The sequence below is a fragment of the Dama dama genome, chromosome 9 (assembly GCF_033118175.1).
Source record: "Dama dama isolate Ldn47 chromosome 9, ASM3311817v1, whole genome shotgun sequence".
Taxonomy (NCBI): domain Eukaryota; kingdom Metazoa; phylum Chordata; class Mammalia; order Artiodactyla; family Cervidae; genus Dama; species Dama dama.
Genome location: NC_083689.1, coordinates 88,682,444 through 88,700,364, shown reverse-complemented (window position 1 = coordinate 88,700,364; position 17,921 = coordinate 88,682,444). Strand labels below are relative to the sequence as shown.

Here is a 17,921-nt window from a genome sequence, read left to right as displayed (position 1 = left end):
GCAGGAGATACAGGAGACATGGTATTTAATCCCTGGGTCAGGAAGATTCCGTGGAGGAGCAAACCCACTCCAGTATTGTTTCTTGAAAAATCCCATGGACAGAGGAGCCTGGCAGGCTACAGCCCAAAGGGTTGCAAAGAGTCAGACGTGACTGAGCATGCACACACACACATACATACATACACGGTACATTTAAACAATATGAATATGGATGAACTTCACAAACATAATGCTGAGTGAAAGGCAACAGGAAAAAAAGCACATACTATAAGATTTCATTTATATAAAGTTCAAAAAACAAGCACATCTCAGCTGGGATGTTGGAAGCAAGGACAGTGGTTAACTCTGGAGTGTCAGGACGAGAAAATACTAGGTGTTTTAGGGTGCTGGTAATGTTCTTATTCTTGAACTGGGTGCTGCTTTACGTAATCGCTTTGTGAAAATTTATTGAACTACCCTTAAGATTTTTATACTTTTCTGAATATATGCTGAAGAGATGCTATACTTAGAATAAAAGTATAGAAACAGTTCATGAATAGCCTCTTTACTTCCATTTTCTATTTTTCTTTACCTCTTTGAACCTGTATTTCCTTAAATTTTTTTTTATTTTGTATTGGAGTATAGTTGATTAACAATATTGTATTAGTTTCGGGTATATAGCAAAGTGATTCAAGTATACATATACATGTATCTATTCTTTTTCAAATTCTTTCCCATTTAGATTATTTCAGAGTTTTGAAGAGAGTTTTCTGTGCTAAACAGTAAGTCCTTGTTGGTTACTTGTTTTAAATATAGAAGTGTGTACATTTCAATCTCAAACTCTCCATCTCTTCCTTCCCGCCAGCGCTTCCTCTCTGGTAATCATAAGTCCATTCTCTAAATCTATGATTCTGTTTTATAGATAAGTTCATCGGTATCATTTTTTTGAGATTCCTCATATAAGTGATATCATATGATATTTGTCTTTCTCTTTCTGACTTATTTTACTTAGTGTGATAATCTCAGGTCCATCCATATTGCTACAAGTGGCATTATTTCATTCTTTGTAATGGCTGAGTAATATTCCATTATATATATGTACCACCTATATTCTATTCCATTTTTTTCTCATAGAATTTTATCCTAGTTGAAATTAAAAATTTGATTATTTTGTAACCACAATGCTCTAAGTCTTAACACTTTTTTCTTCAACATTGAGTTATCTTTAAGAGCTTTTATTACTACACAATTGGTAATAAATATATTTTGCATTTTGCTATAATATCATTAAACATTAGAAAATAGTGTTATTAGAAATGTATTTTAAAATCACGTGGATAGCCTTTTCTTGGGGGTGAGTACTTGTAATAAAAGATGGTTCAACATCAGTTGTATTCCCACTGTGGATGTGAGCATGTGAATAGATCAGAAGGCCTGAAAAAGAATGAAGGGAATTTGTTATTTTTCATAACAACCTCTCACAACTATATGAACTCATTCTAAGTTGGATACCAAAAACCACAATAATATGTCACCAAAAATTATTTTTAAAAATCTGTCATAATGAAGACATCTTCAATTTTGTTGAGAGCAAAGAATAGTGAAAGAATTTATAAAATAACCTTTCTATTTATTCAGCTTATAAATTTCTGGTCAGCAGAACAAAAAGGTTTCCCTGAGACTCATCAAGTAACTATTAACTGTACATGTTTCTCCATCTAAAGGCACTTTTGAAAAAACTTATGTATTCAGAAATTGTTGGGAACATTGAAACACTGTTAATTTCAATATACCTTTGCCAATGCAGTAATTTTTGGGTAAATTGCATTTATTGTATCACATGCTTTAAATATTTTTTCATTAAAACTTGGGAACTACAGATTTAACTCATTCAGATTACAGAACACATCTGTCATGTAACCAAATAGGCAAGGCCAGTTTTCATTATCAAGCCAGTTGACTAAATTAGGCTGACTTTCTCTCAGACAAATCTGACCTCCTTAATCAGTTCAAATGAATGTGTTAGTACACACTTCCGTCACTCTTCACTTGTTCAGGCTCACTTTCAGATAGACAAGTCACGGGGCTCACTAAGAGTTTGTTGCCTAAATGAAGAAAGTTTTCACTACTTTTAGTATTTCTTAGCAATACACTCTCCTGCTTTATTCTCTTAGGCTCTTGATTAACAGTGATGCATTTTTTGGTAAATAGTTGAGTAAAGGAAAAGATGAAGTTCTTAAGCTCATTGTCACTCTCTGCTGCACTGTGTAAACATCTAAATTCATTAACATCCCTACAGAGGCCAAAACCTCCTTTTTTTTTTTTTTAATATTCTTTTTTTTTTCCATTTAAAAACCTCCTATTTCTATACTATACTTGACTCTTAACAGAAATGGGCATAAGATAAAGAAAAATATGAGGCCTAGCAAAGAGGTATAAAGTCTTGATTAAAGGAGGCTTTAGAATCCATGTTCTTGAATTTTGGGCCCTGGGTTTTTTTCTTTTTTTAATATCTCCAATCAGGCATACAGTAAAATTTGGAGTGAGAGAGATTTTATTTACGTATTGACCTATGTACATATGTATTGTATGAGTATGTATCTGTTCATGTGGGAAAGGACAAATGAGAAATTGAAAAAAGTGAGGTGGGAAAGGAGAATGGTCATGATGACTTCCATCTAAAACCATTCTCAGACAGATCAGGTTTTGTTCTGAGATTTTATTTTTATTTATTTTTGGCTCTGCTGGGTCCTTGCTGCTGTGAACAGGCTTTCTAGCTGCTTGAGTGGGGGCTTTTCTTTGTCGCGGTGGCTTCTCTTGTTGCAGAGCACAGGCTCTCGGGTGCTGGGGCTTCAGTAGCTGCGGCACTCAGGCTTAGCTGCTCTGAGGCATGTAGGATCTTCCCAGACCAGGAATCAAAACCATGTCCCCTGTGTTGGCGGGCAGATTCTTAACCACTGGACCAGCAGGGAAGTCCAGATAGATCAGTTTTACACTTGATCTTAGCCAAAAGGCCGAGAAGCGATTATAGATCAGTTTTATAAAAGAACATATAAGGAAGGTGAGGATCTGGAAATCATACTTAAAACCACTCTTGGTTGTGTATCCTTTGGAAAATCATTATAGACTCTCAAGGGTTCTTGTTCTGTTTGTGAGGAGTGCTGGTGTAGAACTGTAGATCAAGAGGTCAACAGAGTCCAGAGTGGAGCGAGGAAGATGACAGAAGTATCTCACATAGCTGGTGAATATGAATGGCAATGTATCTGAAAGGGGAGAGGCCAGGTCTGGGTGGGGCTGGGGATGCACTGTTAGTATTCAGTAACTTGAAATTGACCTTGTGATGGTGGAAAGCAGCAGACTGTGTTGGGGGAAAGGAGTAAGATATTTAACTTTTGCCAGATGGAGCCTCATGTGAGTCAGGGTGTGGTCATTTGATATGTTTGATTTGCCGTGGGGAGTAAGGTAAGAAATTTGAGGATCAGGAAGGGGATGGCAGGAATATTTCTGTCCCTGGAGATTACACTGGGACTAGTTCAGTTAGTTCAGTTCAGTTGCTCAGTCGTGTCCGACTCCTTGTAACCCCATGGACTGCAGCATGCCAGGCCTCCCTGTCTATCACCAGCTCTCAGAGTTTACTCAAACTCATGTCCATTGAGTCGGTGATGCCATCCAACCATCTCATCCTGTGTCATCCCCTTCTCCTCCTGCCCTCAATCTTTCCCAGCATCAGGGTCTTTTCCAATGAATCAGCTCTTCACATCAGGTGGCTGAACTATTGGAGTTTCAGCTTCAACATCAGTCCTTCCAAGGAACACTCAGGACTGATCTCTTTTTAGGATGGACTGGTTGGATTTCCTTGCAGTTCAAGGGGCTCTCAAGAGTCTTCTCCAACACCACAGTTCAAAAGCATCAATTCTTTGGTGCTCAGCTTTCTTTATAGTCCAACTCTTACATCCATACATGACTACTGGAAAAACCATAGCCTTGATTACACGGACCTTTGTTGGCAAAGTAATGTCTCTGCTTTTTAATATGCTGTCTAGGGTGGTCATAACTTTCCTTCCAAGGAGTAAGCATCTTTTAAATTCATGGCTGCAGTCACCATCTGCAGTGATTTTGGAGCCCAAAAAAGTAAAGTCTGTCACTGTTTACACTGTTTCCCTATCTATTTGCCATGAAGTGATGGGGCCAGATGCCATGATCTTAGTTTTCTGAATGTTGAGCTTTAAGCCAACTTTTTCACTCTTCTCTTTTACTTTCATCAAGAGGCTCTTTAGTTCTTCTTTGCTTTCTGCCATAAGGGTGGTGTCATCTACACATCTGAGGTTATTGATATTTCTCCCAGCAATCTTGATTCCAGCTTGTGCTTCATCCAGCCCAGTGTTTCTCATGATGTACTCTGCATATAAGTTAAATAAGCAGGGTGACAATATACAGCCTTGATGGACTCCCTTTTCTATCTGGAACCAGCCTGTTGTTCCATGTCCAGTTCTAACTGTTGCTTCCTGATCTGAATATAGATTTCTCAAGAGACAGGTCAGGTGGTCTGGTATGCCCATCTCTTTCAGAATTCTCCACAGTTTGTTGTGATCCACACAGTCAAAGGCTTTGGCATAGTCAATAAAGCAGAAATAGATGTTTTTCTGGAACTCTCTTGCTTTTTTGATGATCCAATGGATGTTGGCAATTTGATCTCTGGTTCCTCTGCTTTTCTAAAACCAACTTAAACATCTGGAAGTTCTCAGTTCACATATTGTTTAAGCCTGGCTTGGAGAATTTTGAGCATTACTTTACAAGTGTGTGAGATGTGTGCAATTGTGCAGTAGTTTGACCATTCTTTGGCATTGCCTTTCTTTGGGATTGGAATGAAAATGGACCTTTTCCAGTCCTGTGGCCACTGTTGAGTTTTCCAAATTTGCTGGCATATTGAGTGCAACACTTTCACAGCATCATCTTTTAGGATTTGAAATAGCTCAACTGGAATTCCATCACCTCCACTAGCTTTGTAGTGATGCTTCCTAAGGCCCACTTGACTTCACATTTCAGGATGTCTGGCTCTAGGTGAGTGATCCCACCATTGTGATTATCTGGGTCATGAAGATCTTTTTTCTACAGTTCTTCTGTGTATTCTTGCCACCTCTTCTTAATATCTTCTGCTTCTGTTAGGTCCCTACCGTTTCTGTCCTTTATTGAGCCCATCTTTGTATGAAATGTTCCCTTAGTATCTCTAATTTTCTTTAAGAGATCTCTAATCTTCCCCATTCTATTGTTTTCCTCTATCTTTGCACTGATCACTGAGGAAGGTTTTCTTATTGCTCCTTGCTATTCTTTGGAACTCTACATTCAAATAGGTATATCTTTCCTTTTCTTTGCTTTTTGCTTCTCTTCTTTTCACAGCTATTTGTAAGGCCTCCTCAGACAGCCATTTTGCTTTGTTGCATTTCTTTTTCTTGGGGATGGTCTTGATCCCTGTCTCCTGTACAAGGTCACGAATCTCCGTCATAGTTCATCAGGCACTGATGTATCAGATCTAGTCCCTTAAATCTATGTCTCACTTCCACTGTATAATCATAGGGATTTGATTTAGGTCATACCTGAATGGTCTAGTGGTTTTCCCTACTTTCTTCAACTTAAGTCTGAATTTGACAATAAGGATTGTAATAATATGGCTTATGCCATACCCAAGTCTTCTGCACCCAGAGCCCCTGCACCGTGGCAGCTCACTGCTGACCTGTACCTCCACAGGAGATGCTCAGACACAGGTCTGTCTCAGTGTCTGTGGGGTCCCTGCGTTCTGGTGTGCACAAGGTTCGTTTGAGCCCTCTTAGCATCTGGTGGGCATGGGGTTTGAATACTGGGACTAAGGGGATAGGAAAGGAAAACTTTTGTTATATACCTATTTAAGTCTAGCAGTATTACATTCACAGTAAATACTCTGTTAATTGATTTAATTAACTGTTATTTAAAATGTTTGAATTGTTATTTTTAATTGTCATTGATAAACACTTGCTAATTGATTCACTGTATCACTTCATAAGCAAGATAATTAAATTCTCCGTTAAAATCACTGACAACTCAGGAGATAGAAATAGGGAAAGTGACTCTATTCATCACAAATCAAATTATATTAATTCATTAAAGAAATCAGAATTGGGGGAATATGTCATCCTGGGAAATTGTAAAGTAGTCAAATAATCTCTGTGTAGACTAAGTTACTTCAATTTCCATAATCAAGTTACCCAATAGTTGACTTTTGATAGTAGTTTTGATAATAGACTGTACGTTTTAAACAGTATCCAGGAAACATCTTTTCTATTACTCTGCATTTCTCTAAGGAGATGAATATTATGGAAAACAAACATGGAAGGGCATTCTAAGAAAGAATGAAATTATGTATATGTTTTAATTAAAGCAAGGTTTTCTCCTTCAAAATTCTTGATAAAGTATGAGAGAAAATACGCAAGAAAACGTGAATGCAGTTACACACAGCTTGGTAGTTTCCCAAGGGAGAAGAAGCCACTCTTATTAGTTAGCAAAGATAGGAATAGAAATAATGGATTTAAATTTGAACGGGAAGAAATTTGAAAGAGTGGAGAAAAATCTAGCAGTAAGATCAGCTGGAAGTGAAACCACTTTCTGGAAAAGATGATGGGACCAAAATCACGTGCAAACCTTAAGGTGCAACTTGTCAAACATCTAAAGAAGGGTCCCTAATGCTCTCTAAAGACACAAGTGCGGAAAATAGGTGAGAGCCGTGAGTAGAGAGACAGAGGGGGTGTACAGTGGTCCTGTGTGGCCTCTCCTTCCTGGTGTGAAAGAGGAGATGGAGGCTGTGTCTGTCTCATGGTGGGTGCCGACTCTCACTCTAGGTGTGTATAGCCATCTGTGTTTGAGTTAGGAGCTGAGCACAGGAATACTATGTATCTTTTTCTTTCCCCGTTGATGAAGGAGCTTGCAGAATGAGGTGGCAGATTTCCTCCTTATCACCTGAAGGTGCAGTTTTAAGGGAATAAAAGATACTCTTTTTTGGAAAAATAGGGCCAATATGTGGTCCAGGGAGATTCACCATATTTCACAGCACAAAAAATGCCTAGGAGATAAATAGTATCTGAATGGTACTCTTCTGTCCTTGATTTTGTTACGATAGGAATTTTTAAAAATGTATTTTAATTGGAGGCTAATTACTTTACAATATTGTGGTGATTTTTGCCATACATTCACATGAATCAGCCATGGGTGTACATGTGTTTTAAAGCATAAAATTCTATGGTTCTCTGTCAGGCAGATGTAGTCATCAACATTCGACATCCTCCAAAGAGAGCTCTGGTCACTCTCCAAGCTACATGGAGCTTGGACCAGGCTAGGGTCTTCAGGATCTTTTGGCCTCTGTTCCACCATTATTCCTGAGTGATGGGACCTCAAACAACCCTCCTGCATAGAAAGGGTGGCAGTTCTCCTCATTTCCATAAAAACAAAAAACAAACCGAAAAATCCCAGTAGGACTAACATTTTCTGTTTAAAAAAGTAGACAAAATTACCAAGGACAGAGTCAAAGGAGTCGTGTTACATTTGTATGATTTAGGGGAATCATTTCATCTGTCTGAACACTGGGGTCCTCCTTTTAGAAACCCAGACCTGGACTAGGTGATCTCAAAAATCCCTTCCAGCTCTCAGCTGTACATGAAAGTATCTGGAAAATGGTTGAGTGCCTTCATTTTTGTAGAAGGGATAGCCAGCATGGAAATCTTTCCACAGAAGCTAGGTTTTGAATTGTACTATGAATATTTGCAAGCGCTAGGTTGGCAAATTGAGGATTAAAGATGGAACAACAACAAAAAAAACACCGTTGGGAAGTGGGCAGAACAAAAGATTTGGGATGGAAGGTTATAGAAATGAAGGACAGCAGGGAAGAGGGTAGGGAGTTGATTCCTCCCCCTTCATCTCTGGCCCCCAATTCAATCAGACATCAAGTCCCTTTCATTCTTTTTCTTTCCATCTACCTTCCTGAACTGAAACTGGAGGAGAAGCTTGTATTACAACTTGAAGTTATATAATACTAATCCATGCTCCAACATTACGATCCTCAGACATTGCTTCAGATGAAGATAGCATTAACTGAGGATGAGAAGATTTAGCTTTCATCCTCAGATAACTCTTTCAGGAGAGTCTCCTTTGTGGCCCCACTTACTAAAGGAAATTAATGATACCTGTCCATTTTCACCTCAGCAAAGATGCATGGTATCTGTCCATTCTTTGCCTCACCAAATTTGGAGAGAAATTCCAGACAGACATCAAAGGAAAATAGTGATTAGTGTGTTGATTCATTTCAACATGACAGATATTTCTCTCCATAAAATTATTTTTAATTATTAAAACAGGTTATCTTATTTGATGCATTTGAAGCAACAGTAATAACACATGCTTTTGAAGTGAGGATGTTAACTCAGATGTGAGGAACACATATGTTGACACCAAAGTTAAAAGGACCCCAGAGAAATGACAAATGATGAAGAGAAATCACTACTACAGCAGATCCTGACCTTTTGAGAATATGATCAGCCTGTCAGCACTAATGGTTTTCCGTGTTCATAGCAAAAAGCTATAAGCACCTCTATTTGGGATGGAGGTCAGATAATATCTCAATATAAAAAAAATGAAATGGTATCCTGTTGGACATAAAAAAATAATTCTGCAACTCTCTCTTTTTTCTTTCTTTTCTCATTTTGCAACATAGATGTACACATTTGCATAATATGCGTATATGTGGGGAGCCTGGCCCTTTTTGCTTCCACCACTCCAACCAATCCAACCCCTCAAAGAGGAGTCTTAACATTCTTAATGATTATTATGGCACCTAGAATGGTTATTAGAACCAAAAGATCTTTCAAACATTCTGAGGATGGGGCGAGGACTTAGGAAATGGAACACAATAGGGACCCTGTCAATTTGATGTTTTCCATACTCTTATTTGGAGAAGGAAATGGCAGCCCACTTCAGTATTCTTGCCTGGAGAATTCCATGAACAGCCTGGAGGGCTACAGTCCATGGGGTCTCAAAGAGTCGGGCACGACTGAAGTGACTTAGCATGTGTATTCTTATCATGCACTTGAAGCTTTCCTCAGAGGGACTGCTTATGGCTGTAATACCTCTTCTGGATATTTATACTTTTTAAAATTTCTGCCTCCTGACTTAGGTTTCTTGAATTTTTCAAAGAGGAACACAGTTTTCTGGAAAGGTCTGGCAAGACAGTGTTTTCCTGACCATCTGGATTTTTATTAATGGGTCTCATAAGGTCACAGACAGGAACTCAGAAGAATGATGTCTTGATTTGCACAGGAAGTGTGCAACATGAGAGGAAGCCCTCTCAAAGTTCCTTTTATTCCTTGGTAAAGGTTGACCATGGTTATGGTTTCAAGGACAGTAAAAGAAAGTTAGAGGTGGTATGAATTCCCCCTGAGAGTGACAAAGACATAAGATGCCAATGACTCCACTGTATATGAGTGTGTATAATGTTAGTAGTAATAGAATGCTAATAAGAAATATGGGAAGTAAGAGTTAAAACTGAGACCACATTTTGCTCTGGATGGCTCGTTAATCAGCAGGAACCCTGGGCAAATGAAGTGCTATGGACTGGTGTCTGGGATTCTTGCTGAAAGGATCAGCTGCTTTCACTGAGAGGGATCAACGGATCCATGCAGAGAAAAAGCACTCTTGAAAGCAAGAAATAAAATCTAATATCGATTTGGCCTGCACCAAGAGCTTTTTCTGTAGGCTTCTTGCCTTTATGTTAGGTGTTGCAATAGCCAGAGCCTGTATCCAAAACTACTTAAGACAAGTTTCTGTTTGTAGTTTTCTGTTTCATTTTTCTGCACTCCATCAATTCTACATTTATGCACCTGTAATGTCATAGACCTGATTGGGGAATCATTTCTATTTCCCTCCAATTTTCCTGTACAAATCAAATTAAGACTGATTTTTTTTTTTTTTTCATTTTTCCACATGTGACACAGCCTCCCAAGTCAGGGGGAGCATTGTGTGAGGAGAAAGAGGGTGAGAGAAAGTTCAAGCAGGTCTCTGAATGTTGGAAAGGCATTGTTTCAGGTCTTAAGTATCTCCAGGCTTTCTTCATTCTTGGGTTGCATTAAGTCAAAGGTTTTCATTTAAATTTTATATCTCAATGGATGAACTCCATATTAATCGCCTCTCTGGGTCATGTTCTTCCTGACATTTCTCTTATTCCCAGTCATTTGACATTTCATCCTCAGGGTAGCATGACACACACGAGCTATCTCAGAATTTCTTGAATAAATATTCACTATAATCATTTCAAGGGAGGCTATGGTAAGTCATTGGCACAAAGGGTTCATCTGAATTTTCTTGAGTTTCAAGAACTTTTTTCTTCATGGCCCACATAACTGGAAGTCAATTTCTTTTCCAGTCTATTTAGCCACTGGGGAAATATGTGTTGTTTTACCTCAGTGATTTCATATGCAAAATGGGAATAATTATACTTTTGCCTTGGCTCACTGGAAGGTTAAGAAGATTAATTATTTTTTATTTAAAAACATACATGTACTTCATGAGTGAAATATGCTTTGAGTAGGAATTATTGTTTGGACTATTATCATCACTAAGGATTTAAATATCTTCTTTGTCAAAAAGGATCCTAAAAGTAGGAATTCAAGCTAATAAATTAAAACGAACTTGAGGGGATATGAACTTGAATGTCTGTCAGTGACAATTTGATGCAGTGAGTAATCTAATTTCCTTCAGGAAATATGTAACTGTGGCAGGGGTGAGGAGGTATGAGGATGGAAGACTAGCAAAGGGAGTATATAGATATTCATTAATTCCTTCAGGAAACAGTGGGAGGAAAAGGAGGGGTTGGAAGACATATTTACCGAGAAGAGAGAGGAACTGTAAAAGGATAAAATAAGAAGAAAGCCCTGAGCATTCAGAATCACTCTGAGAAATTGGCAAAATTCACAGCATACAGACTTGGATGTTCAGAAAATGTCAACTGAGTGACAGACACAAAGGAGATTCAAGGAGAAATCAAGAGGTTGGGGGAGAAATAAAAAATAACCATTCAAATTATTCCATAATTAGAGCTAAAGTTTTCTTAGGAGGGAAAAAATCGGTGGAAGAAGGAGAAAGCTGGGAGAAACCACTTAATTGTCCCTGATTCTATATTCCTAAGTAAAGCTAGAGAAGGGAACTAAAGGGTTCCCAGGGGCTGCTGTGCTGTCCAGGGTGATGGACTGGAAAGCTCGGACTCTTCTGTCTGGGAAGGAAAAGGCAGGCAGGCTCATGATGGAAGTCATTAATTCCATATATCATTCTGTTGAGAAAGTACAAGCTTAGCCTTTGAGCCCCACAGTACTAACTGAAGGGAGTTCATTCCCCTTGAGGCCTGGAAGAAGTGGGAAGGACACATTTAGCAAGCATAATAATCCAACAGATGGCATTAACTAATAGGTACACAGAGTTAATGGGATAAGTTGAATTCAGATGTAAAATTTTTTGTGCCTCATACACTTTTATTTCTTACAGTGAGATGAATTATTTATTAAAATTGGTATAAACTATTGGGTTATTTAATGTAAGCTTCTTATTATCAAATAAAATACAAATCCAGAAAAATTGTGCCAAACAAACAGGTAGTTGAATGGTTAGTTTCAAGTGAAAACCTTATAACTGCATTCAGGTCAAGAATGAGAATTTTTGGGGTACTCTTTTGCCCCCTTCTGATGCCTATGTCAGAAGCTTTCTCTATCTCTTTTATACTTTAATAAAACTTTATTACACAAAAAAATAAAAAAAAAAACAATAAAACTTGTCCATAAGAAAAGCTCCAAACTAAGAAAAAAAAAAAAAAAAAAGAATGAGAATTTTTTTCAGCCACCCTCTCTGTGCCTTATTCTAATCCTGACTTTTGCAGTGATCACTTCAGATACGGATTTTTGATTTTGATATTAAGGTGGGCAGACACTGCCCTTCATCAGCATCTCCTTTGGTACTTTATCCAGACCTAGACCCCAAACCTGAATGGACCAGGACTATCACTAACTGTAGATCTCCTTGTCTTTTTATCCTAAGCAGGCAATTTGCAATGTTTTATCTCGCTACCTTTTGATGTGAGGGAATGAAAAGGTCAAATTTCTTGTGCTAGTACAAGTTTCATTCATGCATAACTCATTGTTCATGTACCTGAAAAGTTAAGGCAGGTGTGGGAAGAGCACATGGGTTCTCCCTCCTCTCCAGGGCCTTCTCCTGCCTGTGCATTCTAGGGGCAGAGGGTGCCGTGATGGTTAGAGTGCTGGCTAGCATTCTGCAGCTGAGGCCACTGAACGGTCACAATTTAAGCTTATAGAGAAAGGCTGGAACTAGTGTTATCCTTTCAACTTCTGCTTCATCACAAATAACACTCAGAGGCTGGTTGTCCAAGATTAGTTTCAAATACGGGAGGTTCTTAAAATTCCTGCCTAGGCTTTGTTGACAAAGAAGTGTGCTGTATGTGACAGCAGTGTGATAACTCATTTATTTATTCACCATGAATTTTTGAGTTCTCTTATTTTGCAGGCAACAAGATACAGAAATAGTCCTGTTCTTCATGAGGCTAACAATTTGGGGCAGTAGTTTTTGCCTGTAGGTGCACATTAGAATCACCTTGAAAGTAGCAAAATAAAGTTTTCTCTGCTCCCCATGCCCAATACATGCACATACACATTGGAGATTCAGGTTTTTTTTTTTTTTTTTTTTTTTGGTTTGGAAATCAGTATTTTTTAAAAAGCTTCCAGAATTTTTAGTGTGTACACCAAATTGAGAACTATTGATAAAAAGGAAAGACAAATACTAAATACATAAAGTCACAAAATGTTTGCTGTCACGGTAAAAAAGCACAGGTGAAACAATGGAAGTTTGGAATATATGGACAAGCATCCATCTAGAGTAAGTGCAAATATCTTCAAGTTTATTGAGTAAAAGCAGTAGGTTTGAAGGTTATTGTTACTTTTTAAATGAGGTTTCTAGCATTAGGGTTACATCTAGTTATACAATTTGTCTCATAATTTACTTGCTTAAACAGACCAGTGGTAAGACAATTTGTGTGTGATAATGTACAGGTCTTCCCTCAAAGCTCTCTGGATCAACATGTCCTATGAAGCATGTCGACTGAAAAAATACGCACAACCTAAAGTTGAGCGTTATGTTTATTTGGCAGGAATTTTTAGGACTTCACATCCAGGAGGCAGCATCTCAGATAACCCTGAGAGAACTGCTCCAGGGAGGTGAGGGGAGGAGACAGGTTATATAGAAGTTTTGCAACTAAGGGCAGGTAGTCTGAATGTCAAAAGATGATTGTTAATTAAGAGAAAACCAGATATCTCAAGTTAAAGAATTTAGCACTTTTTTTTTAATATATGGGAAGCTGCAAGAGTCTGGGCTGACTGAAATTATTCCTTTGATATGCACCTCAGCTGTCTGGGGTCAATATCCTGTGTTTTCACATCCTGAGTTTCCTCAGGGTTTACCATAGAGAGTGGCTGTAGTCTGATGGCTGCTAGATGGCAGGTATTCTTTCCTTGCTGAATTTCCTCAAGTCTCCCCAGCTCACTTGGGAGGGGGCTGCGATACCTGATGACTATGACATATTTTGTTTACTGACATAGCAGTAAATGTTCCATTTCTCAAGCACTTGTTTCACTCAGCTATATTAGAGCAGAAAAATATAATGAAGTACACTCTTACCAGGTGAAGGGAAGAAAGTTTCTCTCCTTATGCTGTAGTTTCAAAACAAAAATCACTAGACTGGAGTATAGAAAACTAAGCCAATTTGAATAATTTGGAATGTTGCTGTAGAGATTGATAATTACTGGTCATCAAAATAACCCCATTCCAAAACCCAATAGCTGGGTGGAGGCTTCACATGTTGCAGTCAGTGGCATATTATATGAGACCTCCACTTTCTAGAGAGTGTTATCACATAGCCATGCGTAAGCACCTCCTTGGCAGAGGTATTTTTAGTAACAAAATGCTGTCACATATTGTGGTTTCTCTAGAGTAGTGCTGGATGGTGGTCAGAGAAGTAGTTTCTTCTAAAATCACTTGGGTCATATTGATCGTTATTTAAACTGTAGCTATGGTTATTGCCGTTTAGTTGCTAAGCTGTGTCCAACTCTTTTGTAACCCTATGCTCTGAAGCCCGCCAGGCTCCTTTGTCCATGGGACTTCCCAGGCAAGGATACCAGAATGGGTTGCCATATCCTTCTCCAGGGGATCTTCCTGACCCAGGGATCGAACTGGAGTCTCTTGCATTGGCAGTCAGATTCTTTATCACTGAGCCACCAGGGAAACCCTCAGGAAACTAAATGAATGGGAGCTCAGCCTGAGGTCATAGGTATAAAGGGCTTATCTAACCACAGACACCTGCAGTTTTCTCCTTTGTCAAGTCACAGTTTCTTTCATGGCACATTTTAAGTAGTTCTCAGCAGTAGAATTCCTTGTTTATTTGCAAATAATGGAATTTATCCTTAGCATCTAAATACAATGTTACCAGTATATTCCAGGAGGCAAGGACATTAAAAAGAGGTACTTAAGAGAGGAAAGGTATTCACTGGAAGGACTGAAGTTGAAGCTGAAACGCCAATACTTTGGCCACCTGATGCAAAGAACTGACTCATTTGAAAAGACCCTGATGCCGGGAAAGATTGAAAGCAAGAGAAGGGGACGACAGAGGATGAGATGGTTGAATGGCATCGCTGACTCAATGAAGATGAATTTGAGTAGACTCCGGGAGTTGGTGATGGACAGGGAGGCCTGACATGCTGCAGTCCATGGGGTCACAAAGAGTCGGACACGACTGAGTGACTGAACTGAGCTGAACTGAAGAGAGGAAAGGCAAATTTGTTTTTGCAATTCCAGTCAGTGTAGAGAAACATCATTCCCAAACAGGTTTTTAAGTAGTGACTTCTGGGATTCCAGTGCATTTTTCACAATTATGATCTCATGAAAACATATCAAGGTGGAACAAATACATTTAAGTTACAATTTTAACCTCCTCTGACTAGATCTTGTATTTAAATTTTATTTGTGTGCTCAGATTCATTAAAAACAATCAGAGTTTTCCCCAGACCTGGGGCCTCTCTGGGTGGACTTCCAGCCTATGGTGGAAACTACTGACAAATTAATCCAGATGTGACCACTGACAAGTGTGTTTTTCTGTGATAACAGGTGCCCTTTTGTGTAAGAAGAGAGACCTAAACTGACCCCACAGGGGCAAAGGTTGGGGGCAGAGTACTTAGCATGTAGGTCTTTGGGAGAGCACAGAACCCAGGTCCCTTAGTAAGAAACTTCAGGTCACTTCCTTTGTCACTCGTGCCTAAAGTGACTTCTGCTGACCTTCTGAAACTCAGGGGCACAAAATTTAAGCCCAACATGGAAGTGTCCCGAACTTTGACATTGTTCAAAAATTGTGCCCTGCTGGTAAGATGGCAAAGTGTTCTTTTAGCAAGCATGAAGCCCTCTTGCATCTCCTGTTTCTAGATATACGCAGCTACCCGCTACTATTTTAACGGTAGATTTACATACAACCAAAGATTGCAGATGGTCTTAGGTTCTCGTCACTTTCTCCTGAGAAATGCTCGAAGCATCTGGGAATTGCACCCTTGGGCAAAACATAGAGATAAATGCCTTTCATTTTTGTTAACTACACAGAGTTTTATCTTGGGGAGGCGCTCTTCCTTTGTGGCATCACAGCAAGAAACTGGCAGCATCTACTCTCCTTAGGAGTAAGATGCTTTGCATTGCTAAGAGGTTGATAATTACATGTTTGTGACCTCATCCCCAACAGCCTCGGCCCATGAATACAGATAACATCTTACAAAAGCAGAGGCTGGGAACTACTCAGACAGACCAGGGAGGAGGAGAGGGAGGCTGGCGTGCTTAGGGCCCATCTCCTGGGAGGGATCTGGGACAGCCAGTGGGGGAACTTTCCAGAGCGGACTCCAGCCCGACACACTGGCCTTCTGTTTCGTGGGCTGAGAAGCACCCTTGGAAAGAGGAAGAAATACTCAACCTATAGGGTGACGTTTTATTTATATTCACATCCCTTGTTGAATCGTTCTGAAGAACCCGAAGTGGCCGTGGCATTCCTTCTCTTTATGCACTTGGTTACAGTTTAAAATCTGAATAGCTGTTTATGCTGGGAGGCTGAACACCCAATCAGCAGTCTTTGAATTGAAGCTGTATTGTTCACTCATGGAAATGCCTGTTTCATCTGTCAGCTCTCTTTTATAGTGAGCCTAATAATTTATGCTTGCTAAAGATGTTTTCTGACCTGTGATTCCATTGCCAGTTAGGAAAAGGCTTGGCAGCATTCACACTTCCTTTCGTAATAGGGGGCCACTAAGGTACAATTTAGTGAAATTGCTGCTTCAGTGCACTAATGGTACCCAGACCCAGACTGGGGGAGGGGGGAGGGGGCGGGAGTGAGGGACCCTACCCTTTAGAGAGGGCCACTAGACTCTGAAGAAAGATGGCCTGGATAGGGGTCTCTTCGGGAGCTGCCTCCTTTGGAGGTCTGTGTGACCTGGTGATGCCCTGATGGCTGGGAGGGTTGACTCACCCACAGAAGTGCTAGAGGGCTCTACACATGCGGGACTTCACATGGAGACCACTAACACAGATGGAGTGGGGCATCTTCATCTAGGAAGTCTGTATCATCTCTTGAAATTTATCTTATTTTAAAAAAACCGCTGTGATCCTATTAGATAGGGTGACCCATTTCAAGGGGAAAAAAAAAAAAAAAAGACAGTAAAAATCCTTTGTGCCCTTCAAAAATGAGGATCTATATGTGCTTGAACTATGTATCCTTTATCTTATTACTGTTGAAATCACATTATGTTAAGTGGGACTTCTTTAAATGGGCCACCCCACATTATAATTATAGTCTTTTCAGATATTTAATTTGCAAGTTATTGGCAGACCCGTCCTGAAAAGAACTTTTCTAATTGCAAGTGAAATTATTCTCCAGGTGAAGTGTATCTTTTCTTTGTTTGATTCTCTCATAAAACTTGGGTTTTATTTCTCTCAGAGCATTTGTCTTATCCACAGTAATAATCATTTGTGTACCTGTTTCATACTTTACCAGTTTGGGCAATTTCTTGAGGTCGGTGACTTAATCTTATTCATTTTGTATTTATTGCAGCCCCTATCTCAATGCCTTCTTTCAGAAGGGACTTAATGAATATTGGTGAATTGGTTTCAAGAATATTTTTAACAAAACATCCTAAATTGAAATAGGATCTCTCCCAACATATTCTAATTAGTTTGAGAAACAGATCTGAATACACAATAACATTGATGGGTATGCACAGAATGCAGACCTTGCTTTAGACATAAAATTGAATACAGTGAGCAAGCAGCAATTATAAAGAAACCTTTCATAGAAGAAATTTCATGCAATTTAGAATTTTTAAATGTAAGTAAATATTTTGAATAAGATATTAAAAAATCATATTCTTATCAACTTTTAGCTTTAATTGTCCTGGTAACAAAACTGCTGAAACACCTCTGGAGAAGCTAGCTTCTAAAATAATCTAAGACAATAACTGATGTTGTGATAGCACTTTGAAGTCGACAGAGGGCTTTCAGATTGAGGTGAGCATGAATAACCCCTTTCTATAGGTGGCTTTGGAAAGACTTGCTTGTGGTCATTCAATGAGCGAGATCCAGACCTAGACCGATTGCAAGGCTCAGACAGTGAGACCCACTTCCTCTCAGTCATGCCTGCAACCTCATTTGAGTCTCCCAAGTTATGTCTCCTTTTTAAAATAAATAAGCAGAAGATAGTATTTATCATCTTATTTAACTACAGATTTCTGCTTTACAGAAACAGATTTTTCAGAGTCAAGAGCAACTGCACCACTTTTGACAAAATGCTT

At 39.1% G+C, this 17,921-nt stretch overlaps 1 long non-coding RNA gene across 1 annotated transcript in view; it reads right to left on the bottom strand.

Annotated features, from left to right (window-relative positions):
* Positions 1–1,290: 1,290 nt before the first annotated feature.
* The window catches only part of LOC133061493 (uncharacterized), a 36,406-nt gene continuing 19,775 nt past the window's right edge, over positions 1,291–17,921 (bottom strand). Inside the window, exon 4 of the long non-coding RNA XR_009693998.1 lies at positions 1,291–1,413. This is a non-coding gene — a long non-coding RNA (uncharacterized LOC133061493). The remainder of the gene's footprint in view (positions 1,414–17,921) is intronic.